This window comes from Bubalus bubalis, chromosome 24 (assembly GCF_019923935.1).
Source record: "Bubalus bubalis isolate 160015118507 breed Murrah chromosome 24, NDDB_SH_1, whole genome shotgun sequence".
Classification (NCBI taxonomy): domain Eukaryota; kingdom Metazoa; phylum Chordata; class Mammalia; order Artiodactyla; family Bovidae; genus Bubalus; species Bubalus bubalis.
The window spans coordinates 23,556,959-23,583,909 of record NC_059180.1 but is presented as its reverse complement, the minus strand read 5'-3'; the positions used below and the strand labels follow the sequence as shown (position 1 = coordinate 23,583,909).

Genomic DNA, 26,951 nt, shown 5'->3' with positions numbered 1-26,951 from the left:
CCTTTACAATTGACTGGCTTCATCTCCTTCCAGTCCAAGGGACTCTTAGGAACCTTCTCTCCAGCACAATTCCAAAGAATCAATTCTTCAGTGCTCAAGTCTTCTTTATGATTCAACTGTCACATACATACATGACTACTGGAAAAATCATAAATCTGACTATACGGACCTTTGTCAGCAAAGTAATGTCTCTGCTTTTTAATACACTATCTAGGTTTGTCACAGCTTTTCTTCCAAGGAGCAAGCGTCTTTTAATTTCATGGCTGCAGTCACCGTCCACAGTGATTTTGGAGCCCAAGAAAAGAAAATTTGCCAATGCTTCTACTTTTTCCCCTTCTATTTGCTACGAAGCGATGGAACCAGATATCATGATCTTAGTTTTCTGAATGGTGAGTTTTAAGTCAGCTTTTTGACTCTCCTTTTTCACCTTCATCAATAGGCTCTTTGTGAAAGTTGCTCAGTCATATCCGACTCTTTGTGACCCCACAGACTATACAGTTCATGGTATTCTCCAGGTAAGAATACTGGAGTGGGTAGCCTTTCCCTTCTCCAGGGGATTTTCCCAACCCAGGGATCAAACCCAGGTCTCCTGCATTGCAGGCGAATTCTTTACCAGCTGAGCCACAAGGGAAGCCCAAGAGGCTCTTTAATTTCTGCCATTAGAGTGGTATCATCTGCATATCTCAAGTGATTGATATTTCTCCCAGCAATCTTAATTCCAGTTTGTGCTTCATGCAGCATGGCATTTCACATGATGTACTTTACATATAAGTTAAACAGCCTTGTCACACTCCTTTCCAAATTTGGAAACAGTCAGTTGTTTCATGTTCAGTTCTAACTGTTGCTTCATACAGGTTTCTCAGGAGACAGGAAAGGAGCAAGATACTGTAGTGAGCTGCCATTTCCTTCTCCAGAGGATCTTCCCAACCCAGGGATAGATTCTACACCTCCTGCATTGCAGGTGGATTCTTTGCCTCTGAGCCATCAGGGAAGCCCTAAGGGAAACAGACTGTCAAAAACCTGACACCTACCCTGAGTAAGGTGGGTCTTGTAAATGTGTGCAAAGGATGAGTATTGTGCAAGTCATGAAAAAGATTTTAGTAAGAAAAGAGATTTTTTTAATCCTGCAAAATACAGTCTTGAATACAGATTTTTCCAATATGCTAAGTAATACAATTTACTACTTCTTCTCGGGAGACAAGATAGTATGGATGACAAAACCAAAATTTACAAAGTTTGAGAGCCTGTGGCTTGGAACATTAGATGCCACCTCGATTGGGGAACATCTGAGAGTTGCTCATTATGCAATCATGTGAAAACTTTGTATTAAACCAATGACAGAGAAAAAATGAAGGAAGAAAAGAATCTTAAGTTATAGCACTGTCACCATTTTGTTCTATTTTAACCTAATCTTGACTAGATAACTAAAAGATCCTAAAAGATGATGCTGTTAAAGTGCTGCATTCAATAGGCCAGCAAATGTGGAAAACTCAGCAGTGGCCACAGGACTGGAAAAGGTCAGTTTTCATTCCAACCCCAAAGAAAGGTAATGCCAAAGAATGTTCAATCTACCGCACAATTGCACTCATCTCACATGCTAGTAAAGTAATGCTCAAAATTCTCCAAGCCAGGCTTCAACAGTACATGAACTGAGAACCTCCAGATGTACAAGCTAGATTTAGAAAAGGCAGAGGAACCAGAGATCAAATTGCCAACATCCATTGGATCACAGAAAAAGCATGAGAGTTCCAGAAAAACATCTACCACTGCTTCACTGACTATACCAAAGCCTTTGACTATGTGGATCACAACAAACTGTGGAAAATTCTCCAAGAGATGGGACTACCAGACCACCTTACCTGCCTCCTGAGAAATCTGTATGCAGGTCAGGAAGCAACAGTTAGAACTGGACATGGAACAACAGACTGGTTCCAAATCGGGAAAGGAGTACCTCAAGGCTGTATATTGTCACTCTGCTTATTTAATCTATAGAGTACATCATGAGTAACGCTGGGCTGGATGCAGCACAAGCTGGAATCAAGATTGCTAGGAAAAATATCAATAACCTCAGACAAGCACCGTTATGGCAGAAAGTGTAGAGGAACTGAAGATCCTCTTGATGAAAGTGAAAGAGGATAGTGAAAAAGTTGGTTTAAACTCAACATTCCAAAAATTATGATCATGGCATCAGGTCCTATCACTTCATGGCAAACAGATGGGCAAACAATGGAAACAGTGACAGACTTTAGTTTCTTGGGTTCCAAAATCACTGTAGGTGGTAACTGCAGCCATGATATTAAAAGACGCTTGCTCCTTGGAAGAAAAGCTATGACCAACCGAGAGAGCACATTAAAAAGCAGAGACATTACTTTGCTGACAAAGGTCCATCTAGCCACAGCTGTGGTTTTTACAGTAGTCATGTCTGGATGTGATAGTTGGCCCATAAAGAATGCTGTGTGCCGAACAACTGATGCTTTTTAACTGTGGTGCTGGAGAAGACTCTTGAGAGTCCCTTGGATTGCAAGGAGATCAAACTAGTCAATCCTAAAGGAGATCAGCCCTGAATATTCATTGGAAGGAGTGATGCTAAAGCTTTGGCCACCTGATGTGAAGATCTGACTCACTGGAAAAGACCCTGATGCTGGGAAAGATTGAAGGCCGGAGGAGAAGGGGATGACAGAGGATGAGATGGTTGGATGGCATCACCAACTCGATGCACAGAGTCTGAGCAAGCTCCAGGAGCTGGTGATCGACAGGGAAGCCTAGCATGCTGCAGTCCATGGGGTTGCAGAGTCAGACATAACTGAGCGACTGAACTGAACTGAATAGATAACACATGGCTCAGAAAAATAAAAGACTTGAAACCATCTTTATAGCAACTTTTAAAAACTACAGTTTGAAACATGAAACAATTTATTACAAGATGCTATATCAAATGAATGGCCCTTTACGTTGAGAACGAAATAGAACAATATCATTTACAGAAGAGAGGTTAACAACTAAATGTAGATAATGAATGATGACAGTGTTAAGATACACAGAAAATGTCAAAGTAACACAAATAATTAATACTTAAAAAAAAAAACTCTAAATCATAGACTACATCTGAAAGCAGATTTCTTGGCTCTTACTACACAATCAAGATTGCACTATTTTTTCTGGGTTTTGCTTAAAAAGAAAGTACCTCCCACAAGTTTATTTCATTTCTACCACTGCTCGTTTTACTTCTCAAGATTCCCACTATGTGAAAACCAATACAACAAAAAGTGATATGAAATTTTAAAAAACCTTGCCTCAGAATTTATGTTCATTTTAGGGTACACATCACACTGCACCTTTAAAGTGGCTACCAAGAAGAAGTAAGGTAGAGATCATTAGGATGGGGCAGCCTCAGCATCTCCAGAACAGAGAAAGCAGGCATAGGCATGCATGCATTCAAGAGATGGGGGTGGCTTTTTCTTCCTCCCCAACAGAACAAATGGGAACCCCTAACTCCTGTCTTAGGGAGTTCCAACAACAAGGAGTGAAAAGAACTAAAGATCAATCCAGGTTTTGAGGAATCTGCTAAAACTGAGAGGAAGCAACATTATTCATTCTTTGTTATTTAAAAAAAGCCACCACTTCTAAAGTCTATGCTAATTTAAATTCTACACAATGCCAACTTATGGGCATTTTCACCATGAATGCATAAAAATAAATTTGTCAATTTGCTTAAGTTAAGCAAGTTTTTTAAAGCCACTCAAATTTAGACCTGTCTATTGAGTCCATCACCACAAAGGCTTTCATAAAGAAAGTATGGCACTGCACTAGAATTACTTAGTCTTAGAACTTATAAACACATCAGCTATTCCTACACAACCTTTATGATATTCTACATCCATTTACCATCCCAACCATCGTTCCTCTAAGGTTTTTCTTGAAAGGATAAAAAAAAATCCACTTTAATATCACCCTACTGACTTGATGGACATGAGTCTGAGTGAACTCTGGGAGTTGGTAATGGACAGGGAGGCCTGGCGTGCTGCGATTCATGGGGTTACAAACAGTTGGACACGACTGAGCGACTGAACTGAAAGTAACATTATCCATGAAGTCATAAGTCTAATATGCTAGTTATGCTTTCATTAATACATGTTAAAAAAATATAGGATAAAAAGTATTCATCAGGCAAAAATCATCTCATGTACCGTCAATAGTATAAAAAAACACCCCTTTGTACACTCATTTCAGCAGCACCTACACTAACAATGTAACCAAAGCCACACTTTGGGGAACAGTGATTTAGTACCAAATCCTTCATTGCAGGTAAGGAAACAGGCTCCTAGAGGGGGTGTAACTTGCCCAAAGACACACAGAACTGGTGGCAGACTCTAGACTAGAACTGAGTCCAGTGGTGGTCTACTAAAGTAGAATCTACAGATGGGTAAGATGCAGGGAGAATTAGTCCTTGGGGACTTCCCCAAGAAGTGAACTTCAAGGAGTTGCTAAGCCCTTTGACAGCAGATCCAGGTTTTTCATTTTCTCTGAGAAGCAATACACAAAACATGGTATTTGCCAGTGGACTTTCAAAGAGTGTCTGGATGGGCTGAAATAAATCTGTTGCTTCCTTCCCGAACTCTCATGTGGTTTTCCCAACCTCATTGAATCTCAAGGCGTGCTGCCAATGATAAAAATGTCTCCTGGATCAGTTTCCCACTTTTGGATCCAACAATATCCTAGCCACTGATCTCCTGTCCCCATTGCTAGATTCATGCATGCTCTATATGGTTTCAGGAGGAAGATTTTCCATCTCTGGGTTTTAGGCTAGCTTTGGAAACAGGCTGGAAGTTTCCATTACAGAGTTACTCCAGTATTTCCCAGATACCCAGACCAGGTTTTATTTTCATAGATAGATAACTTGTGTCTACTATGTGCCCAGCAATGTTTTATACACTGTCCCATACTTCCCATATAAGAGAAGGCAAAATGGTATAGTTCCTGGCCTGTTGGGAGCAGCCAATCCATGTTTCACTGTACATGCAGGCAGTTAATAATAACTAACATTATTAAATGTTTATCTATATGCCAGGCATTGTGCTGTGTCCTGCAAATGTCTTATTGACTCCTCACAACAATTTACTGTGATTATTTTCACTTAATACATGAAGGAAACAAGGCTTAGAGATGCTAAGTGGCTCATCCAAGGTCAAGTGACAAGTACATGGTAAAGTTCAGATGCAAACCCAGACTACACAGATGCTCTTACCTGTGCACTATGTTCACTTGAAACTTTAAATTCACAGTGAAAGGAAGCATGATTTCTGTGTATCTAATTTCCTAAAAGTGAGCTACTTTATTGCATTAGGAAATGCATGTATTAAATTAAAATATATATATAACACATTCTGAGTGCCATTTCATACTGATTGAGGGAAGAGTTTGCTCCTTGTAATCTGAAACTATGCAATTTGCACTCTCTTGACCAAAAAAAGAGAAGCCATCAAATTAAAACTAAATGCATATTGTTACTTATCACCAAAATCAACTTTCAGTAATCTTATTCCTGGTGGCTTAGTGGTAAAGAATTTGCCTGCCGATGCAAGGAGATGGGATTCAATCCCTGGGTGGCGAAGATCCCCTCAAGGAGGAAGTAGCAACCCACTCCAATATTCTTGGCTGGAGAACTCCATGGAGAGAGGAGACTGGGTTATAGTCCACAAGATCACAAAGAGTTGCAAAGAGTTGGACAGGACTGAGCGATTGAGCACACTCACAACCTTATTCCTACTTTTGGGATACAACTGGAGTATTAATGTGGTATAATAAAAAATATATTTGGTCTTTGTCCCCAGTTACTACCAGAGGTCCTAAAACCCCTGGAATTCCTTTACAGATAGACTTCTTGTTATTCATTAAGGAGCAGGGTTTGGACCACACCTGAGTTTCTTTTTGATAGTTTGAAGAGAGGCTACCTTTGTCAGAAAGCCCAGGCATATGACTAGAACTTTCAGTCCCACCTTTAGCCCTTAAGGAAGGGAAGGGTGGCTGAAGTTTCATCAACAAAGGTCAGTGCTTTAATAAATTATGCCTACATAAAGGAACCGCAACTGAAACTGAAACAAGGCTAGGGGAGCTTCCGTATAGTCAAAGCTATGGTTTTTCCAGTAGTCATATATGGATGTGAGAGTTGGACCATAAAGAAAGCTAAGCGCCAAAGAATTGGTGCTTTTGAACTGTGGTGTTGGAGAAGACTCTTGACAGTCCATTGGACTGCAAGGAGATCAAACCAGTCAATCCTAAAGGAAATCAGTCCTAAATATTCATTGAAAGGATGGATGCTGAAGCTGAAGCTCCAATACTTTGGCTACCTGATGCGAAGGTCTGACTCACTGGAAAAGACTGTGATGCTGGGAAAGATTGAAGGCAGGAGGAGAAGGGGATGACAGAGAATGAGACGGTTAGATGGCATCACCAGCATGATGGACATGAGTTTGAGCAAGCTCCAGGAGTTGCTGATGGACAGGGAAGCCTGGTGTGCTACAGTCCATTGTGTTGCAAAGAGTAGGACATGACTGAGTGAATGAACTGAACTGAGGGGAGTTTATGGCTTCCCAGGTGGCACGACCTGCTAGCCAATACAGATAGACGTAAGGGATGCAGGTTTGATCCATGGGTTGGGAAGATTCCCTGGAGAAGGGCACGGCAACCCACTCCAGTAGTCTTGCCTAGAGAATCCCATGGACAGAGGACCCTGACAGGCTAGTCCATAGGGTTGCAAAGAGTCAGACATGACTGAAGCAACTTAGCACAGAGGGGAGCTTCAGGATTGGTGAATACACTGATGTGCTGGGAGGCTGGCATGCCCACAGGGGACATGGAAGCTCTGTGCCCCTAATTCAAATCTTGCCCTATTCAGGTCTTCCATTTGGCTGTTTCTGAGTTGTAGCCTTTATAATGAAACTGAATTCATAAATATCACGTTTTACCAGCTAAATGAGTCATATGTTCTAGCAAATTATCCATCGTGGGGGAGGGTGGTCATGGGAACCCCTAAATTTGAGGTCTGCCAGGCAAAAGTGCAAGGAGGAATTTGAGACAACCTGATACTTGCGGCTGGCACTTGAAGTGGGGCAGTCTCCTGAGACTGAGTCATTAACCTGTGGGATCTGCACAAACTCCAGGCAGTTTGTGTCAGAAGTGAACTGTTGGATTCTCAGTGATGTCAGAAAATTGTTGAAGGGACAGCATAAGAGATCCATATTACAACCAACTTAACTGATAGTTATTTAATTGAACCACCTCCCTTGATCTAATCATTAAATCTGTAGCTGTCACCAATTCAGAGCAGTACTTGCCATTTCCAGCACTAGAAGAAAATCTGGCCTTATGTCAGATTCACAAGTACCTGGTAGAATAAAATTTCTATTAAAAGACTAACGATCTAATGTGACCTGCTAAAGAGACCATGTAATGTTACAGAACTATGAAGTCAAAATATATTTTCTTTAATTATTTTAGTTGTAGTTTAACTCATATTTAGTCCCTATGAGAAAATCATGAATTACCTCAATAGTTTACATGTAACTGTTCCCTTTGGATAACAGACATTGTTAAATGACAATCACCACCACACAGTATTATGTATTTAACTCAAACCCTAATGGACCCAGGAACAATACGTTTGCTCTTGTTTGCCAACTTCTTATTTGTCAAAAACAAAAGTCAAAAGAGAGATCTCAAAGAAGTTAGGCTTAAGCAGTCAATCATGACCAACTAGTCAATCTTGAAGACCAATCTGGTCAAACCAGACACTGCACTCATCCCTTCCCATCAGGAACACACTTTTCAATTAGGGAAGAGAGTACCGTCGTCAGAGACCTGGTCAGGGGCACTGGATTACCCAACTCCAAAGGTCCCCGTTCTCTTCCTTGTAAATGGTGTTGTCCAGCATTGGGCAACCTTGTGGTCCTGTTCCTTCTAATCCACTCTTCTCCTATCAAGTGCCACTGTTAGCAATTTCCACCTTTTCCCAGCTGGACAACCAATGGAATTTCTCCTCACCCTGTGCACATGGCCCACAATATCATCACTGCCACTACTCTGCACTCCCAAAGGCCTGCTTCCCGAAATGTTCTCCTCCCGAGCAACTGAACCCACATATCTAAATGCCTCTGGAAAGGTCTTTAGACTTTTCTTTTGCATATAATATTAGTAAACCCCCAAGCAAAATTCTCCTACCATTGACATCAGCTGTAACCAACAGTTTGAGTAAATAACTGGACAAGTGACTAGTTATTTCAAAGAAAAACTAATTTACTAGGAGAAAAAGAATCACAGAAACATCCTTTAAAATGAACACATCACTCCTTACTTTTGAACTGTACTCACTTAGAATAAAGAAAACGTCACCACTCTGAGAATCTGGAACTTCTAGCATGTCTATAATCTTGCCACCCTGAACACATGCTGCTAGAGTCCCAGCACCCTCACTGGAGTGGTATTCCTTGCCTTCCCTTCCTGTTTAAAGGCAGCCACTAGGTGGTCATCAAGTAGATATAAAGTAAATGTTTAATTGGAAACAAATTTGTTTCATGGATTTTTTTTTTTTTTTTTTTAAGAACAAAGCAATTGTAGATATTTTCACAGAGCCATTCTAAAACTGTTTGTCCATGGATATACCTGGATTTTCCTGTTCATATTCCAAGGCAGGTCACTGGAAATGGGAATATGCAGGTCAGCATTTTGCATAGGCATTCTGGACAGCATATAGAAGAGACCAAACACCAAGGATTCAATTAAACTCAAACAAACTCTACTGAGTGCCTACAAGGACATATTTAAGGCAGTGTAAATGAGAAAACAAAATCAGTGCAGAGAAGTCCTATACCTGCCAGTACCTTCTCTGTAACTTTAAGCAAGTTTACTAACCTTTATAGATTCCCATTTACCTTCTGCTTTTTTATCTGTTTTCAGCCTCAAAACATTCTGATCGACTGAAATCTTATGGGGAAACCCAATGTAACAGCAACTTTAGCAGAGTCAAACTTGCGTGTGGTGGTGGGGAGCAGGAGCAGTGAAATGGAAGCTAGACAGCAAGATGAGGGGGTTTTCCATGTCTACCACAGATATACTCCAGAAATGACCCCTGAGAGGGCTCTACGTAGCCCCGTTTGAAAAATTATCATGCCAGATACTCTAAGATTATTTGAGGGTCTTCTTCCTGCTTATTCTTAGCTGGACAAAGAATTAAATGCATTCAATATAGTAAATGCTATGACTTGAGTCTTATTCAGAGTCAAAGTTATAGGTCACACACCAACTCACTTTTAGGCAAACATTGCAGAATCCAAATACTTCATCAACCAAAAAGAGCTAAAGCTATAACCAAACTCTGTGATCTTGATATGGTAGAAATGATCTACTTTTAAAATAATGAGAGCAGGTTTTTCCAAAGCACTGTATCCTAGACTGACCAGCAGAGATTAAGGCAAAAATGACAAGTCCTACACTATGCAGTGATGCTACCCAAGATCCTTGGTCAGTCATCATATCTGGTCTGGATCTTCAGGCCTTGGTGACAGAATCATTTTCAGTACCCAGATCCTGAGGCTGAATCCTCCAGCAGAGCAGGGAGAACAGGAACAAGGATTATGCATTGCAGCAGTATGCAACCTAAGCTTGCATGATACAGTTCAGCCCAAAACCCAACAACACACCTCGGTCAAAGGACACTGCTGAACAAGGACAGGCCCTCAGGAAGCCAGTAGTCATCAATATGATGCCTACTTTTTTCATATAATCAGGTTGGTGTCAGGGCACCCACTGACCATAATGATTTATTTTGATACAAGGGCTATTCACCACCTCAAGATCCCTTTACTGAGCTTCCCTATTCTGATGTATGGTATTTAAACAGTTTCATCTTAAAGAAGAGGATTTGGCATTTCTCCCCTCCCATTTTCCCCTTTCTACATATCACAACTTCAAAGGATTAGTTTGAGCCACTTCAGATAATTAATATGCTAAGTTCTTACTTGTAATCATTCACTAATTGAATAAGACAGGTGCTATAGTAATCGCCTTTTCCCCCCAAAATAAGTAGGTTCCTCCATGACCAAGAAAAACAGATATAAGAACTGGTAAAACTAGATTTGAATTGAAAGACACTAACTCAATGAAACACTCTGGTCCATTGTGCAGAGAGCTTCAGAACACTGTTCCAACATTTAGGGAGAATTGATCCTGGTTCACGGGTATCAACATCTGTAAATAGACACAAAGAGGTAACTGTAAGTAATCAAGAGCTGGGGGAACAGGAGTCACCACGTAATTACCATTGTTTCATTCAGAGTTACCACATCTTCACCTTAAAACAACTGGCAGCCAGTGTACAATTAACTCTTCTTACTGCAGCACAAAACAGTAGCAAAATCAGGTTAATTTTAAGTCATCTAATGCAATGCACACCCACAACTCCTAAAGTAAGTGGCATCAACTCTTCTTTCAGAAGAGTTTGTCCAAAAGCCCCAGGAGTTTAACAAACTCACTGGTACTCTAGATTAAAAGGCCAGTTCAGGTCTGAGAATCTAAATTCATTTAGGTTTGTAGATTCTTTCCCCAAACACAATTACTGGCCAATGCAGGAGTCAATGGCTTCTCCCTGTATTCAAGTTCCCCTCCTACCCATCTGACCCATTTCACAAATAAGAGCCACCAGTCTCCAAACTGACTGATGAAATTTCAGCCTACAGGGTATTTTCATACTTGAATTATAACTGAAGATGAATAGTGGACAGCTTAATAATCCATTAGCTAGATTAAAATCCAACATTAGGATACAACCTAGACCAAAGCCACATGTGTGCATGTGTGTGTGTATGTGTGTGCGTGCACATGTGCGCTGTCGCTTCAGTCCTGTCCAACTCTTTGCGACCTGATGGACTGTAGTCCACCAGGGTCCTCTGTCCATGGGATTCTCCAGGCAAGAATACTGGAATGGGCTGCTATGCCCTCCTCCAGGGGGGTCTAGGGGAGGGATCCGACCCAGGGATCGAATCTGAGTCTCTTGCATCTTCTGCACTGGCAGGCAGGTTGTTTACCACTAGAGCCATCTGGGAAGCCTGTGTGTGTGTGTGTAAGTGAAAGTGTTACTCACTCAGTCATGTCTGATTCTTTACAATCCTATGGACTGTAGCCCATCAGGCTCCTCTGTTCATGGAATTCTCCAGGCAAGAATACTGGAGTGGGTAGCCATTCCCTCCTCCAGGGGATCTTCTTGATGCAGGGATTGAATCCGGGTCTCCTACATTGCAGGCAGATTCTTTACCATCTGAGCTACCAGGGAAGCCGCCACATATAATCAATTCTCAGTTCTTTGAGTTACTCTGCAGTATAAAGGGTAGAGTCTATTGTTTGCCTAATTCTAGCTGTTCACTTGCTTGCCAACCAAAGACTTCCTATTTACATTCAAGTTGGGATTCAGTAAGTCAGTTCAGGCTCAACTCCAATCCCTTCATTACCCCCAGGACTGCCCAGGACTATTCAAGTTACTTTTGATAATCCATCTACCCATGCTAAAACTTAAAACAGGTGACAAGTCCAAAATTTCTGATTCATTTTTCACAAACACAAAAAAGTTTTACATAGCATTTCTGATACTAACTTTACTACAAACAGCCCAAGCAACATTTAAGTCTCTCAAATGCCTAGCTCAAAGAGCCAATTCACTCAAAGAACACACTAGTCACTGTTGTGGTGTTCAAAAGAAACAGCATATTCTAACTGTTTCAGCCCACTGAAACATTTGGCTCAACAGGGCCAAATCAAGGAGGAGTCCTGATTGGGCCTCTCAAGTGGACAATCTGGTCAAGGTGAAGCTGAGAAGCAACTGGCTACTAGAGATGAATGGCCTCAACAGAAGGCAAAAGTAGGTTACATCACTTGGTTACATGCCAGCCCAAAGATGCCAACAGAGTGGGATTATGCCCACAATGGTCATTTATCTAATGTAATCCAGAGTGAACTTTTAGCACCAACCTACACACACACCTCAGCTGAATGTTATTAGTCATCAGGCAGACCAGACAAAAATGGAAATAGCGCAACATAAAATCTGCCTTCCTATGAAAAACAACTTCACTTGTATGATTGTAATGGTCATCTTGTAGACCAACAGGGGCATATTATTATCATGTGCCCAATCTTCAGCCCTAAATTCACAGCTAGAAGCAAAAGAGGATTCATATACTACAACACATTTGGGATACCCATTATGGAATTTTAAAAAGCATATAAGACGAAATCCTGTAAGGAAAAAGGCAACCTCTCAATTGAACATCCCACTGAATTCTTAACTCGTGGCTTGAGATTCATCTGCCAGAAAAGACTCAGATAACCACTGCCTCCTCCTCTCCCACTCTCAGCAGGGTGACCTTTTTTCCCCTACAATACTCTAAGTAAAGTGAAAGTCGCTCAGTCATGTCCAACTATACAGTCCATGGAATTCTCCAGGCCAGAATACTGGAGTGGGTAGCTGTTCCCTTCTCCAGACAATATTCTAAGAGTATCCTTAAAATAGTATGTGGCAAGACTCTGGGAAAAACAACAGAATTACAAGGAACATCATTTTCTATATCCTTCTCCTTCTTGCTCTTATTTTGCCTACCTATTCTGAGCCCAGCCTCCATCTCTCTGACCTAAACTCTTTCACTCTTCTCTTTGATCACTGCTGCTAAGTCTCTTCAGTCGTGTCCGACTCTGTGCGACCCCAGAGAAAGCAGCCCACCAGGCTTCCCCGTCCCTGGGATTCTCCAGGCAAGAACACTGGAGTGGGTTGCCATTTCCTTCTCCAGTGCATGAAAGTGAAAAGTGAAAGTGAAGTCGTTCAGTCGTGTCCGACTCTAGCGACCCCATGGACTGCAGCCCACCAGGCTCCTCCGTCCACGGGATTTTCCAGGCAAAAGTACTGGAGTGGGGTGCCATTGCCTTCTCCGCTTTGATCACTAGGCTCTAGCTATTACTCCTACCCCTATCCTCCCCTACCTCTTCTTCACCATTCCTTTCTTCCCACTCCTTGGAACTTGCCATACTCCAGCCCAGTTTCTGCACTAGCTAGTCCCTAAACCTGGAAGGTTCCTCCTGTATTTTTGCAAAGCTGGCTCCTTTTTATTTAAAGCTCAACTTCAGTGTTGCCTTCTCAGAAAGGTCTAGACTGTATCCCAGTCAGACACTTTCTATCACAGCACTCACAATCACAGATAAGAGCTGATTTTCTTCAGCTCTTATCAAAATCCAATTTGCTTATTTATCTGTCCCCACCCCACTCCAATGTATGCTCCATGAGAGCATGGACCTTATTGCTATGTTCTTCTTTGTATGCCCACTGCCTAAAATACTGGCTAGCAACCAGTAGCCTGTCGATAAATGTTTGTTGAATGAATGAATTTTGGACTTTGTATTCAATGATTCCAAATCAGTTAAGGTGAGAACAGTAGTCATTTTTTTCTTTTGTTGCATTTCTGTGAAACATCCAAACATGCTGTTACTTGTACAATGAAAGCATTAAATATTGTTTTATCAGGCCTGAAAGCCCTGATGAGTAGGATGGAACCCGTTATGATAATTCTAGCAATATGCACATAAACTCAGTTACAGAGGGACAGGATTTACAGACACTTTCTAATCATCAAAGGATCCCTAAAATTTGGGAACCATCTCTTCAAGTTCTTTAGAAAACAGTTCCAGACTCAAAAGGACTTCCAAAGAAAATATCAACACCAAAGTAGGAATCATTACACTTCACTCTGAAATCCATACTACAGGCTAAAGAAGCACTACTCCCGCCCCCCCCTCCACAAAAACCAACAAAACATCGACAAAGAGATCTTCTTTTCAAATCATTCTTTGCTAAATAATTTTTTCACATCCGTTACTGGTTTGTATTCTTCCCTGAAAGAAAATTAAGCAAATCATGCTCTCTCATGTAAGACCACCTATACACAAAGAATAAACTAAATAAATAAGATGGAAATCTGCACAAGCCAAATGTGTCACTATAGACTTGTGTGCCAGACACACAAAAGAAAAAAATAAGAGCTATTGTCCAATTGTAGAAACAAAAGAGTAATACGGGGTTTTCTGTTCTCCAAAGTGCATCATGAAGTGTGGGTGGAGAGAAACAAGAAATCTAGAATTAGCCTAACATCAAATCATTTTGGAAAGAGTTGACAACATTTAAATTCCTCACACATAAAGTATTTAGAGCAAGAGACCTTGATTCCTGGGCTATGATGCCATTTAGGAATCCTTGCAAGGGCTTTGGAATTCCAGTATTCAGAGGATAAAACGCTCATTTTAATCCGGAGCGACCAGGGATTGAGAGATACTCCCAACGACAGACAGCTTGTAACTTAAGTATTACAAAGCTTGCAGTTAAGACCTGGGATGGAGGCGGAACACCAAATTCAAAAGAGGTAACCAAGATACCAAGTGCAATAAAGGAAAAAAAACCACAATTACCACCTAGTCACGGAGAATTAAAGTGGAAAGGAGGGCTATGCACGGGAGAAGATGGGGGGGGGGGGAATGGGGGGAAAAAAACAATACATTTGTCACTCTGTCCCACTTCCTATACAGGATACGGGCAAAGCTTCCAGCCCCATCACCTCAGGCACAGATGGTTATCGTATATAGCAAAGGTGCATAGAAAGGACTTCAGGTCTGAGCCCCTTAATTCCAGGGCTGTTAATGATTAAAGAGGAAGATGGGGGTGGGGAGGTAGATGAGGGCGGAGGGAGCTGGAGATTCACCCACCACCTCTCGTTTGGGCTCCTACCTCACGGCGCTTACAAGGCGCAGAGGACCAGAGTCCGTACCCCCTCCAGGGCAGCTCCGGCCCCCAGAGCCCCAGGCCCTGGGTTGAGGGGTGCTGGCGGTGAGGAGGCAGGGACAGTAGGTAAGTTTTCTGAGCCCTGCGGCTGACACGCCACAGGCTCCCCTCACAGCCTCTCCTTCCAGCGGGACCAGTCCAGACAAGGAGCTGATTTCCACGCCTCCCCTTCCACCCCCCCTCCCTTTCTCGAAGGTACCCAGCCCCCGCCCCTTCATCTCCCCAAGCCTCCCCTTTTCCTCAAACCCCCCCTCAAACTCACAGCTGCTCCAGAGGTTCCTCCAGTCAAACCCTTTCTGGAAACGACGGCGGCCCGGCGGGTCCAAAACACCTACCATCCCCGCTCGCGTTTCCAGGTTCCCTACCCCCTCCGCCGCCGCCGCCGCCGCCGCCTCTTCTCCCACCACTGCCGCCGCCTCCCCTTCATCTGCCGCCCACCAGCGGCGGCCGCCCCGAAGCCCCGCCCCCTCCATCGCCTCCTGCATCATCACTTCCGGTAACCCCGCAGGCCGCCCGCTTCGGCAGGCGGAATGGGAAAGGAGAGAGGAGGGAACGAGTGGCAGTTTGCGTCATGACGTACGCAAAGACGTACGAAGCTGTCGGCAAGTAAGGGCAAAGACTTAGCAACGCGGAGGGAGGGCTAGGAAGAGATGGAGTGGACCATTTTTTTCGCTGGAATAGGGTGGCGAGAGGAGAACGAAAAGGGGAAAAGGGAATTAAAGAAAGGATGAGTTTGGCTATCTTGTTGGGTATACGGCGGAGCGTGATCTAGAGTTTGAAATTTAGCGAAGGGTCGAGCCTACCCTCGACTTGGGACTAATGCTCCCACAGAAGTCCGTCCGGTGGTTTGGTCCGGTCTGGCCTACCAGACCTGCTAGAGAGCTCAGTCCGCCGCCGCTCAGCTGCGCTCCCGGCGCCGCCTCCTCCCAGCCTCCCGGAGGCTGCGGTGCTTCTGTGGGTGGGGGAAGGCTGGACTGACGCAGAGTGAGTGTTGAGGATGGAGACGCCGACTCCTGGCGCGGGAAACGGGGAAGGGGTGGACTCCTCAGGGGCAGGGATGGGGTGGGGGTGGGGGGGTACGACGTTGCTAGGAGACGAGCCTGTGTGACCCCAGCCTCGCGAGGGCTGCTTGGTGTCACCGCCGCTCGCCTCAGGAACCTGCTAAGGGAAGCGGCTTGAGGGCCAGGAAGGGGAGGCCTGATTTGGGAACGCTGAAATGCCGATTTGGGGCCCATCTCTGAATCCTTTGGATTCCCCCAATGTATTGATGAATGGAAGATTAATAGGGGCAAATCCGGAGGCGAGGCGTCTAGCCGAGGAAGGTTGACACAAACGAGTACCCTGCACGATACTGAGATTTTCTAAGATAATGAGAACTAGCTTCTTAAATCCTTTGGTCCATGAAAGACGTTGCTACGTGAAATTTTTCGAGTCCAGGAGTAACTTAAAAAGTAAATCAATAAGGTAGATATCAGCAAGTAAGAAATGCCCCAAAGAAAGTAATGTCAGGTGAAGTGGTAGAAGGTAAGGGGAAAGTGAAAGTCGCTCAGTCGTGTCCGACTCTTTCCGACCCCATGGAGTGGGTAGCCGTTCCCTTTTCCAGGGGCTCTTCCCAACCCAGGGATCGAACCCAGGTCTCCCTTATTGCAGGCAGATTCTTTACCAGCTGAGCCACAAGGGAAGCCCAGAAGATGAGGGGAGGGCCACTGTAAATCGGATAGGGCTGTTCAGAGGAGGTCGGGTTTGCAAAAATCCCAGAGAAGAGGGAAGCTAGGGAATGAGCTTTCTAGGTGGAGAAAAGAACCAACGGGAAAGTATCTAAAGAAGGAAACGGCAAGAAAGTCAGATGCTTGGATCAGAAAGGGAAGAACAAGAGCCAGAGTGGTCTGTGATGGAGAAGTGGCATGGCCTGATCAAGCATAGCTTAGCCCAAGGCCAGAGCTTAACTGTTGGGTTACTGGAGGGTTTAAGAAGGAGTGACAGATCTCATTTACAGTTTTAGAAAATAATTCTTGGCTCCTGGATAGAGAAGGGTACAAGTGGTCAGACCTGTTTGGCAGCTGTTGCAGTAGGCCAAGGGAGAGGTGACAGTGAAATGGAAGAATTAAATTCAGAATGTATTCTGAAACTAGAACTTGCAGGACTTGTTGCCAAATTGGATATGAAGTGTATGTGAAAGGATGGAACCAAAGATGACTCCTCAGAGAAAATAGTTTGGAAGGCACTCTATTCTTTTAAACATTCTTTTAAACATACTAGTTTTGATAAGTTTGTTAACTGTCCAGGTAAAGACGTTGAGAAGTTAAATATGAAAATCAAGGGAAAACTCAAGAGAGATAATAAATGTAGCAGTTTATTCTTAAATCACCTAAGAAGAGAGTGCAGATAGAGAGGAAGGCCTCTGTGGGAAGCCCTATTTTGCTTTGTTAATCAAGGAATAAAAAGTAAATTTAAGAATGCTGGTGAAGTTTTGAAATTGGGCAATTTTGGCTTCGCTGTTGTGCTGTTAAATGTTTATGTATTGAAACATACTCTTGGCGGGGTGGGGGAGAGAAAGGCCACTAAACTCCTTGGGGCTCTTTACATTTAGAGATCCATAGAAGGAAAAGCCAGCAGAGGAGACTGTACATATAAAGCCTCAAAGATAAAAGGAGGCCCTGTAATATTCTTGAATAATGGGACCCACCCTCATAATCACTGAGACTCAGCCTGGAAGTTCTGGCTCAAATCTCTTTCTTCCTTTCCTCTGCCAGCTGTCAGTGCTTTTGGACTCCTGCTTAGGTGGATTGTGTTCACTGTAACAAACCTTACTTTGCTTATTGTTTATGGGTCTGACTATCCTGTGAACTGTTTCTTCTTTATGCCCTGTTGGCTCCTAGTTCAGAGCTTTGCCCATAGAGCCCAGTGTATAGGAACTGTGTGTCCTTAATGTATAAACCATGAATTTCAACACCTTCTGACGAAGGAGCATTTGTCCCTGATGTTGCTGCTGCCTCCATCACTAGATATGGTTGATTTCATAAAATCTAGAAAGAGTATCAAAAGAATAATCAGAAGGGACTTCTCTGGCCATCCAGCGTTTAAGACTTCATGCTTCCACTGCAGGGATTGCTGGTTTGATCCCTGATTTGAGAACTAAAATCCCATATACCAAAAAAAGAAGAATCAGAAGGCTTGGATTTCAGTCTTGGGTCACTACTGACCAGCAGAATGGTCCTGTTCTTTGAGCTTAAGGGGTTACAGATTGGCCTAGATTACAGATAACAAACTGCCTGAAAACATGGTTTGGCCCATAAATTGATCTAAATAATTCTTTTAAATTTACTTGCCAAATTAAAAAATTCAATTTTCAGCTTCATTTGAAAAAGTGACAATCTGGCAACACTAGCCTGAGTTTCCTGCACAGCAACAGTCAGCTGGAGCCAGTGAGATTCTTTTCCCTTCCTCTATCTGCCTGACCCCTATGGACATTTGATTTGCAGTTCTTGGTTTAGAGCTCTGCTGTCTGTCTGTACACACAAACTACATGTAACTATTTCAATTTAAATGAAGTAAAATTAAAAATGCAGTTCCTCAGATGTACTCACCATATTTCAGGCGCCCAGTGCCAGTGGCTACCCTGTTGGACAGCAAAGATAGAAAATATTCCCAACATTGAAGAAAATTCTATTGATCAGTGTTGGACTGGAGGAACTTAAAGATGCTCTCAGGTCTAATCATTCTGCACACTAAAGATGGATAGTGTGGCTATCCATGGATAGTAAAGTCATTGCTCCTACTCTGAAGGAGATTTGTCTAGTAAAGAGCTCCTGTGCCTCTGCAGATGGGGAAAGTGGTTCATTCAATAGTTGGCAGGTACTTGGAAACTGTCATGAAGGCGGAGACCCCCTGTGCGGAGTAAGGGCTATATATCAGATGGTTGGATCAGGGGTCAGGTGTATCTAAGGTTATAACCAGAACCCTTTTGTCTGCTTCTTAATCCAATTCCTTAGGACTTATCACAAAGAAGGGGTTTGAATGTCCTAAATGTTTCGTGTTCTCTGACTTACCTAGTTCCTTTGAAGGGTTCAAATCTTGGATAGTTAAGTTATGAATGAATGACTGGGGTTGATCTTTAGCATTGACCAAGTTCCCTGATGGCTCAGATGGTAAGGAATCTGCCTGAAATGCAAGAAACTCGGGTTCAGTCCCTGGAGAAGGGAATGGCTACCCACTCTAGTATTCTTGCCTGGAGAATTCCTAGGACAGAGGAGCCTGGTGGTTGCAAAGAGTCAGACACGACAGCAAATAACTCAACACCTAGTGCCCACACATACAACACACTTCCACACACACCTCCTACTTCTGGTAATTTGTTCTCATTTCTCTGATTGACCTCATCTTTGTCTCTTAAAATATGATGACAAGAAAGCAGTTACTTCCATTTCTTTTTAATTGAGAGACTGAAACTTGGTGTCCATTTAGAGTTTCTATCCCTCGGGGGGGCAAATAGCTGAACATCTCAATGGTTACTATAGCCTGATTGGAGTTCCCCTTACAAGTATAATCTTGTGTGTGCTCCTGTGCCGATATATTTAGAATGAGTATATGTGCCTTATATGATCTTGTTTGGGATAGTTTAGAAACCTTCCAGACATAAATATTTTTGGTTTTTCCCTGTGTTCCAAAGATTCCCTGTGTTACAAAGCCTAACTTAATTTCTCTTCCTTTGTGTATATAATCTATCCTCTCCTCCATGACCCTTAACTCTGACATACCATATTGTCAATTTCTTGTAAAAAGATGCTGTTTCAGAGAATAGCTGTAGTATGATTAAGTACACCACACAAGCATATCCTGAGATATGCAAAGCAGTGTGTGGCATTACACTTCCCTTTTTGGATTCTAGTAACCAAAAACTGAATCCAGTCAGGAAATAAGTCCATGGGGTATGTGTGGGGCAATGAGATGAGGCCCATAGTTTATCTTGAAAGTTATTCAGTTTATATAAAATGATACTATATAGGATATGGAAATGCATTAGAAAGTAGGGAAGGATAACAGATCTAGGAGAAAAGTGCACTGAAGGGTAAGCAAGCAAGGAGTAAGAGATAAAGGAAGAGAAATAGGAAGGGAAGCTTGGACATGTTCTTGATTTTGGCACCTGCATTGTATTTCCAGTAAGAAGTATGTGCTGTGGTCTGAAGATAAGCAGTGCCTCCAGCAGGGTTGGTTAGTCATTCTGAAGAACAATAGCTCTTTACTGTACATGGATTATTAATAATCAGAGGGAAACAGCTTTAGGAAAATCCATTACTACCACAAAGCAATAAATTCACCAACAGACAACACATTTCTTTTCCCTCCTCTGCAGACAAAGTTTAGCATAGATAAAAGAGGCCTCACTGTTCCTCCTTTATTTCCTATTTCAGGTAACATTTTGCCTTTGTTAACTCCCAATGCTAAGTGATTTACGTGGATAATTATGAACAATCCTTACAGCAGCTCTTTGAAGAAGGTTCTATTGTTACCCCATTTTAAGAAATTGAGGCTCTGGAAGATTAATATCTTGCCTGATGTGGTGAAGTCAGTATTCAAACTCCAATTAGTTCATTTTTGTATTATATATCTCTTCTTTACATGTGTGGAAATTTTTTGAATGCCTGAAATCAAGGTAGTCATTCTCTATTCTGCTATCCTGGGCAAGAAAATCTGTTTGCTTTGACATTATAAGAACACTTCAATTCCCTGCAGGTTTTCCAGATGACTAAAGTTTTAAATTATAATTTTGGGAGCTGATTTTGAACCCTGATCATTTGCGTGCAATGGACCTTATTCCCCCAAAGGATTGTTTTTATGAAAAAAAAAGTACCAGAACCTCATTTTTCTATGTGTTTGTTTCTGTCAACTACAAATACATTCACAACCTGAAAGTAGAGTGTTTTACTTGGTGGGAATGTTAGGACTCGTAGCCCGGGAGACAGGATTTCAGATAGCCCCAAGAGACTTCTCTGAGGAAGCAGAAGAGAGAGTCAGGCTATATACAAGTTTGCAACAAAGTGGGGGGGCAGACTGAACATCAATTATTGTTAAGTATGGAAAACCAGATACCAAGTTAAAGGAATGTAGCACTCTTCTACATATGGGAAGATGTAAGAATCTGAGATTATTGAAGTCATTTCTTCCTATGCATCTCAGCTGTCTGAGGCCAGCATCCTGCTTTTTTTTTTTTTCCTTCACTATTCCCTCCTCCCCCCACCCACCACCCCCAACCCTAGAGCTCCTCAACAAACACCATGGAGAGTAGGGGGGCATGGCATTGTGTCCCTTTTTGGAAGCCCTCATTCACATTTGGAGGCCCGAAATCGCTGATGGCTTTTACATCCTTGTTTATTGATATGGCAGGAAATATTCAATTTCACAGTTCTAAGCTTCATGGAAACATAGTATATCATTTCAGTCCTATAGGCAAACCCTGCTGCGCTGCTGCTGCTGCTAAGTTGCTTGTCGTGTCTGACTCTGTGCGACCCCATAGACAGCAGCCCACCAGGCTCTCCCATCCCTGGGAATCTCCAGGCAAGAACACTGGAGTGGGTTGCCATTTCCTTCTCCAGTGCATGAAAGTGAAAAGTGAAAGTGAAGTCGCTCAGTCGTGTCCGACCCTCAGCGACCCCGTGGACTGCAGCCTTCCAGGCTCCTCCGTCCATGGGATTTTCCAGGCAAGAGTAGTGGAGTGGGGTGCCATTGCTGCTAAGTGGCCTTAAAAGAACTAAAGAGTGAGGGTTAGGTAAAAGCTGTGTAGACTGCTCTGCTGCTGCCGCTGCTAAGTCACTTCAGTCGTGTCCGACTCTGTGCGACCCCATAGATGGCAGCCCTCCAGGCTCTGCCGTCCCTGGGATTCTCCAGGCAAGAACACTGGAGTGGGTTGCCTGGAAGTAATAAGACTGCTTTCCCAAATAACACTTAAATCTTCAGTTCTTCATCCTGATACCCACAGTGCCACTCTTGAAAACATCATTGTGAGGGTTAATTAGTATTTTTAAATGCCTTAGGGTCTTCTGTTGTGAAACCTGGCCCAAATACCAATGCATATATCTCAGGATGAGAATGAAAATTACTGGTAATTATTCTGTGTGGGTAATTTTTTTTCTTCTAACAAAAGTATTTTAAGCTCCAACTCTGCCAGGCATGGAGTATAATGGATAAGACAAGGTCCCAACCTTATTCCCTCTCCCCCTCCCAAAACACAGTGAAGGAAGAAATGCAGGTCAAACAGAAAATTACAATAGAGTAGGAAGAACCTAGTGTGAAGACATTGGCCTAGTGTGAAGAAGACAATCTGTTAAAAGTGATGAAAGCCAAAGGATGAGAATCAGCAGTTAAGCAAAAAAAATAAAAGAATATTTCAGTTGTATGAGTTGGAATCTTCCATTTGGCAAAAAGGAGGAGTCCCAGGTCTAAGGAGACAGGGCAGCAGAACACAGGATAGGTAACAGTTGGTGCTTGGTGAACATAAAAGTGGATTTCTCAGGGTGAGTTTCACAATCACTCTCCTCCCCCCCACAAATCATAAAGTAGTTGGGAGAGAAATTTGGCTACATTATATTCATTGGTGATGAGTTTTAAAATTTTATACATAGGGACAGATCTTGAAAGAATGGATGGAAAGAGTCTCCTTCCACCTGGGGTTTGGAAGTCAGTTAACTTCCCTTGCCTTTCTGTCCCTTGTTTGTACTGCAACACTTTTTCTTCAGTAGATGGCAAAGCCTCCTGGGAGTGCAACATTTGAAATTTTGACATTCCTGAGACCAGAGTCATTCTTCTATAAATTTCATCTGAGGAAAGGGAATTTTCGTCTCTGCTCTTAACTCCTTAGTGTTCATGCGGTGATGTCTTCCCAAAGGTGAAAGAAAGTGTTCCAGGGGTGGGGAAAATGGTGAAGTGGATAAAGCCCCTAGTCCTAGCAAATTTTCCCATGTGTGCATGCTTGCTAAGTGGCTTCAGTCATGTTAAACTCTTGGCCACCCTATGAACTGTAGCCTGCCAGGCTCCTCTGTCCATCGGATTCTCCAGGCAAGAATACTGGAGTGAGTTGTCATGCCTTCCTCCAGGGGATCTTCCCAACCCAGGGATTGAACCTGCATCTCTTTTGTCTCCTGCATTGTTGGGTAGGTTCTTTAGCAGTAGCTCCACCTGGGAAGCCCAATCTTCCCATAGGCCTCCTGCAAAACTAGATTTAGGCATGCCAAGTACTTAACATGTATTTTCATTCTCAATAGCAAGTGGAAGAGTGAGTGGGTGGTGCTTTTTTTTTTTTTTTTTAAAGGAAATTGATCACTGCTTCTCTCAAGTCCCCATTACTGACTCCAAAATGGAAACAGGGAAAAATGAAAGCAGCTAGAAAAATAACCATCTAGCTTTTTTGGCTCTTAATCCCAGCTTTCCTGTCAATTAGGTAGCATTAGGCAAGACTCTCAGAGAAGGCAATGCCACCCCACTGCAGTACTCTTGCCTGGAAAATCCCATGGATGGAGGAGTCTGGTGGGCTACAGTCCATGGGGTCGCTAAGAGTTGGACACGACTGAGCGACCCCACTTTCACTTTTCACTTTCATGCATTGGAGAAGGAAATGGCAACCCACCCCAGTGTTCTTGCCTGGAGAATCCCAGGGACGGGGGAGCCTGGTGGGCTGCCGTCTATGGGGTCGCACAGGGTCAGACACGACTGAAGCGACTTAGCAGCAGCAGCAGCAGGCAAGACTCTTCACCATCTGCAAGGTTGGTAGAATCACCAAATACTTATGGTATAGTTTGAAATACAGCATGTTTTAAAAAATGTAAATCAGGTCAGGCCAGTACACTGTTACTTGCCTAAAACCTACCAGTGTCTTCTTTTGCTCTTAGACTACAAATCAAACTGCTTTCCAAGGCCTACTTTCCCAACCTGTGTTGGATTCTATATACCTATTGCCTCACTTCCCCCATAGACTTAATTGTGTTAACACTGAGATTGGTTCCCACTTCATAGCCTTTGTCCCTACTGTTCTTTCTTCCTGCATCTTCTTCCCCTGAACTCTTACCATTTATAGGTTCCTTGACACCATTCAAGACCCAACTCAAATATCACTGACTATCCAAAATAATCACCACCTCTTCTCATCTATATCATATTATTGTTTCATTCTTTGAGAATACGTATCACCAAGAAAAATTGTTTTTCTTGTATATCATCTGCCTCTGCCACTTGGATATAAACTGTAGGCCAGAGACCGTGGCTGCTTGTTTATCTCTGTATGCCTAGAACTGCATGTACCTGGCACACGGCACTGAATAAATGTTGGATGGATGGATGGATGGATTCTTGGGAGGGAAGAGTAAGACCTGCAGGGTAGTAGTATTGTAATGAGTGCTGATATCTCTTCTGTGATGTCAGCTCCCTTTGAAGTGTCAGGAACAGTGTTGCTACAGGGAACAGAAGATTCAAGCAGTCCAGCCAAGTGCACGGCCTCCTCTAAAGGTGCTGATGTGTAACATCATTACTGAGGAAGGACAGTAGCAGGGGAGGGGTGGATAACATATTTATAAGGTGGAGACCTTATAAAAGGGTACTTGAAATTCATATCTAGGTGCAAAAAGAATGGTTTTTTGCTCTTTGTAAGAAGGGACTAGAATTTCGTTCCCATTGTCACAACTGGCTAAGTTCTTTAAAGCAATCAGCAAACATTCAACCACGTTTACTTAGATTGAGCAGCCTATTTAGTGATTAAAAGTTGGTGCTCTGACTCCAGACTTTGATTTTGAATCTGGCTCCACCTCTTCCTTTCCTTGTGGCTGTACTCAAGTTACTTAACCTCTTTTTGCATCAGGATCCTCTTTTATAAAATAGGATAATGTGTTTACCTTATAGAACAGTGATGATTATGGGAATTAATATATATGTGTGTAAAGTACCTAGAAAGCCTGGCATAGAGTAATTACAAAGTAAGTGTTTTTGTTGTTTAGGCACTAAGTCATGTCTGATTCTTTGTGAAGCATACCAGGCTTCTCTGTCCTTCACTGTCTCCCAAAGTTTGTTCAAATTAATGTCCATTGAGTCGGTGATAGCTATTACTATTATTTTTATTCCTTTAGTGAGCAAAATGCAGTCCCTGCCCTCCAGAACAAGGGAGGAAAGGAAGAAAAAGACACAGTGAAACTGGATGTGATAAAAGCAGAGAAAGAGGTGCTCCAAAAAAGGCTTCAGAGGAAACTAGTGTCTACAAGTTGGCATGGCCAGCCAAAACAGGCATCCTAAGTGAAAAGGTTAGCCAGAACAAACACCACAGTAGAGTGCCATAGAGCTCCATTTCCCAAACTTAGTTTTTTTGGGGACTCCTCCACATCCTAATTTTTACTATTATATTCCTATATCTTACACCAGGTTAAAAATTTCTGTAATAGGTGTAAAGGTAGAACTACAAAATAGAAATCACTTTAAGTCATGGGTTTCAGTTCAGTTCATTTCAGTCGCTCAGTCATGTCCAGCTCTTTGCGACCCCATGGACTGCAGCATGCCAGGCCTCTCTGTCAATCACCAACTCCTGGAGTTTACTCAAAATCATGTCCATTGAGTCAGTGATGCCGTCCAGCCATCTCACCCTCTGTCATCCTCTTCTCCTCCTGCCTTCAATCTTTCCCAGCATCAGGGTCTTTTTCACATCAGATGGCCAAAGTATTAGAGTTTCAGCTTCAGCCTCAGTCGAGAATGAATATCAGGACTGATTTCCTTTAGGATAGACAGGTTGGATCTTCTTGCAGTCCAAGGGACTCTCAAGAGTCTTCTCTAACACCACAGTCCAAAAGCATCAATTCTTCGGTGTTTAGCTTTCATTATGGTCCAACTCTCACATCCATACCTGACTACTAGAAAAACCATAGCCTTGACTATATGGACCTTTGTTGGCAAAGTAATGTCTCTGCTTTTTAATATGCTCTCTAGGTTGGTCATTACTTTCCTTCCAAAGAGTAAGCGTCTTTTAATTTCATGGCTGCAGTCACCATCTGCAGTGATTTTGGAGCCCAAAACAATAAAATTAGCCACTGTTTCCAATGTTCCCCCATCTATTTGTCATGAAGTGATGGGACCAGATGCCATGATCTTCGTTTTCTGAATGTTGAGCTTTAAGCCAACTTTTTCACTCTCCTCTTTCACTTTGATCAAGAGGCTTGTTAGTTCTTCACTTTCTGCCATAAGGGTGCTGTCATCTACATATCTGAGGTTATTGATATTTCTCCCAGAAATCTTGATTCCAGCTTGTACTTCATCCAGCCCAGCATTTTTCATGATGTACTCTGCATATAAGTTAAATAAGCAGGGTGACAATATACAGCCTTGATGTACTCCTTTTCCTATTTGGAACCAGTCTGTTGTTCCATGTCCAGTTCTAATTGTTGCTTCCTGACCTGCGTACAGATTTCTGAAGAGGCAGGTCAGGTGGTCTGGCATTCCCATCTCTTGAAGAATTTTCCACGGTTTGTTGTGATCCACACAGTCAAAGGCTTTGGCATAGTCAATAAAGCAGAAGTAGATGTTTTTCTGGAGCTCTTTTGCTTTTTTGATGATCGAGCGGATGTTGGCAACCTGATCTCTGGTTCCTCTGCCTTTTCTAAAACCAGCTTGAACATCTGGAAGTTCACAGTTCACGTATTGCTGAAGCCTGGCTTGGAGAATTTTGAGCATTACTTTACTAGCGTGAAAGATGAATGCAATTGTGTGGTAGTTTGAGCATTCTTTGGCATTGCCTTTCTTTGTGATTGAAATGAAAACTCACTTTTTCTAGTCCTGTGGCCACTGCTGAGTTTTCCAAATTTGCTGGCATATTGAGTGCAGCACTTTCACAGGATCATCTTTTAGGATTTGAAATAATAGCTCAACTGGAATTCCATCACCTCCACTACCTTTGTTTGTAGTGATGCTTTCTAAGGCCCATTTGACTTCACATTCCAGAATGTTTGGCTCTAGGTGAGTGATCACAGCACCATGATTATCTGCGTTGTGCGTTTGCTGGGCTATTAAAACACATTAAGAGAATCACAGTAAGAAAATAAATATTCTATTATACATGAAA

The 26,951-nt window shown here is 42.7% G+C and overlaps 2 protein-coding genes across 13 annotated transcripts in view; one reads left to right on the top strand and one right to left on the bottom strand.

The window, feature by feature from the left end:
• DCUN1D3 (defective in cullin neddylation 1 domain containing 3) overlaps positions 1 to 15,693 on the bottom strand; it is a 59,445-nt gene extending 43,752 nt beyond the window's left edge. For 2 of the 9 annotated variants that reach the window (XM_025274569.3, XM_025274572.3), the window contains exons 1-3: positions 15,129 to 15,275; positions 10,151 to 10,242; positions 8,659 to 8,734 (exon numbers count right to left, since the gene is read on the bottom strand). The gene's annotated coding sequence lies outside the window, so the exon portion shown is untranslated. Of the gene's footprint in view, positions 1 to 8,658; positions 8,735 to 10,150; positions 10,243 to 11,134; positions 11,168 to 14,812; positions 14,944 to 15,128; positions 15,276 to 15,669 lie in introns of those variants that run through there. The other 7 variants (XM_025274571.3, XM_025274575.3, XM_025274579.3 and 4 more) reach the window with 7 other exon arrangements.
• LYRM1 (LYR motif containing 1) overlaps positions 14,801 to 26,951 on the top strand; it is a 37,366-nt gene continuing 25,215 nt past the window's right edge. Inside the window, exon 1 of one of the 4 annotated variants that reach the window (XM_006042058.4) lies at positions 14,801 to 14,932. The gene's annotated coding sequence lies outside the window, so the exon portion shown is untranslated. Of the gene's footprint in view, positions 14,933 to 15,356; positions 15,473 to 15,702; positions 15,851 to 20,298; positions 20,432 to 26,951 lie in introns of those variants that run through there. The other 3 variants (XM_025274585.3, XM_006042057.4, XM_044935815.2) reach the window with 3 other exon arrangements.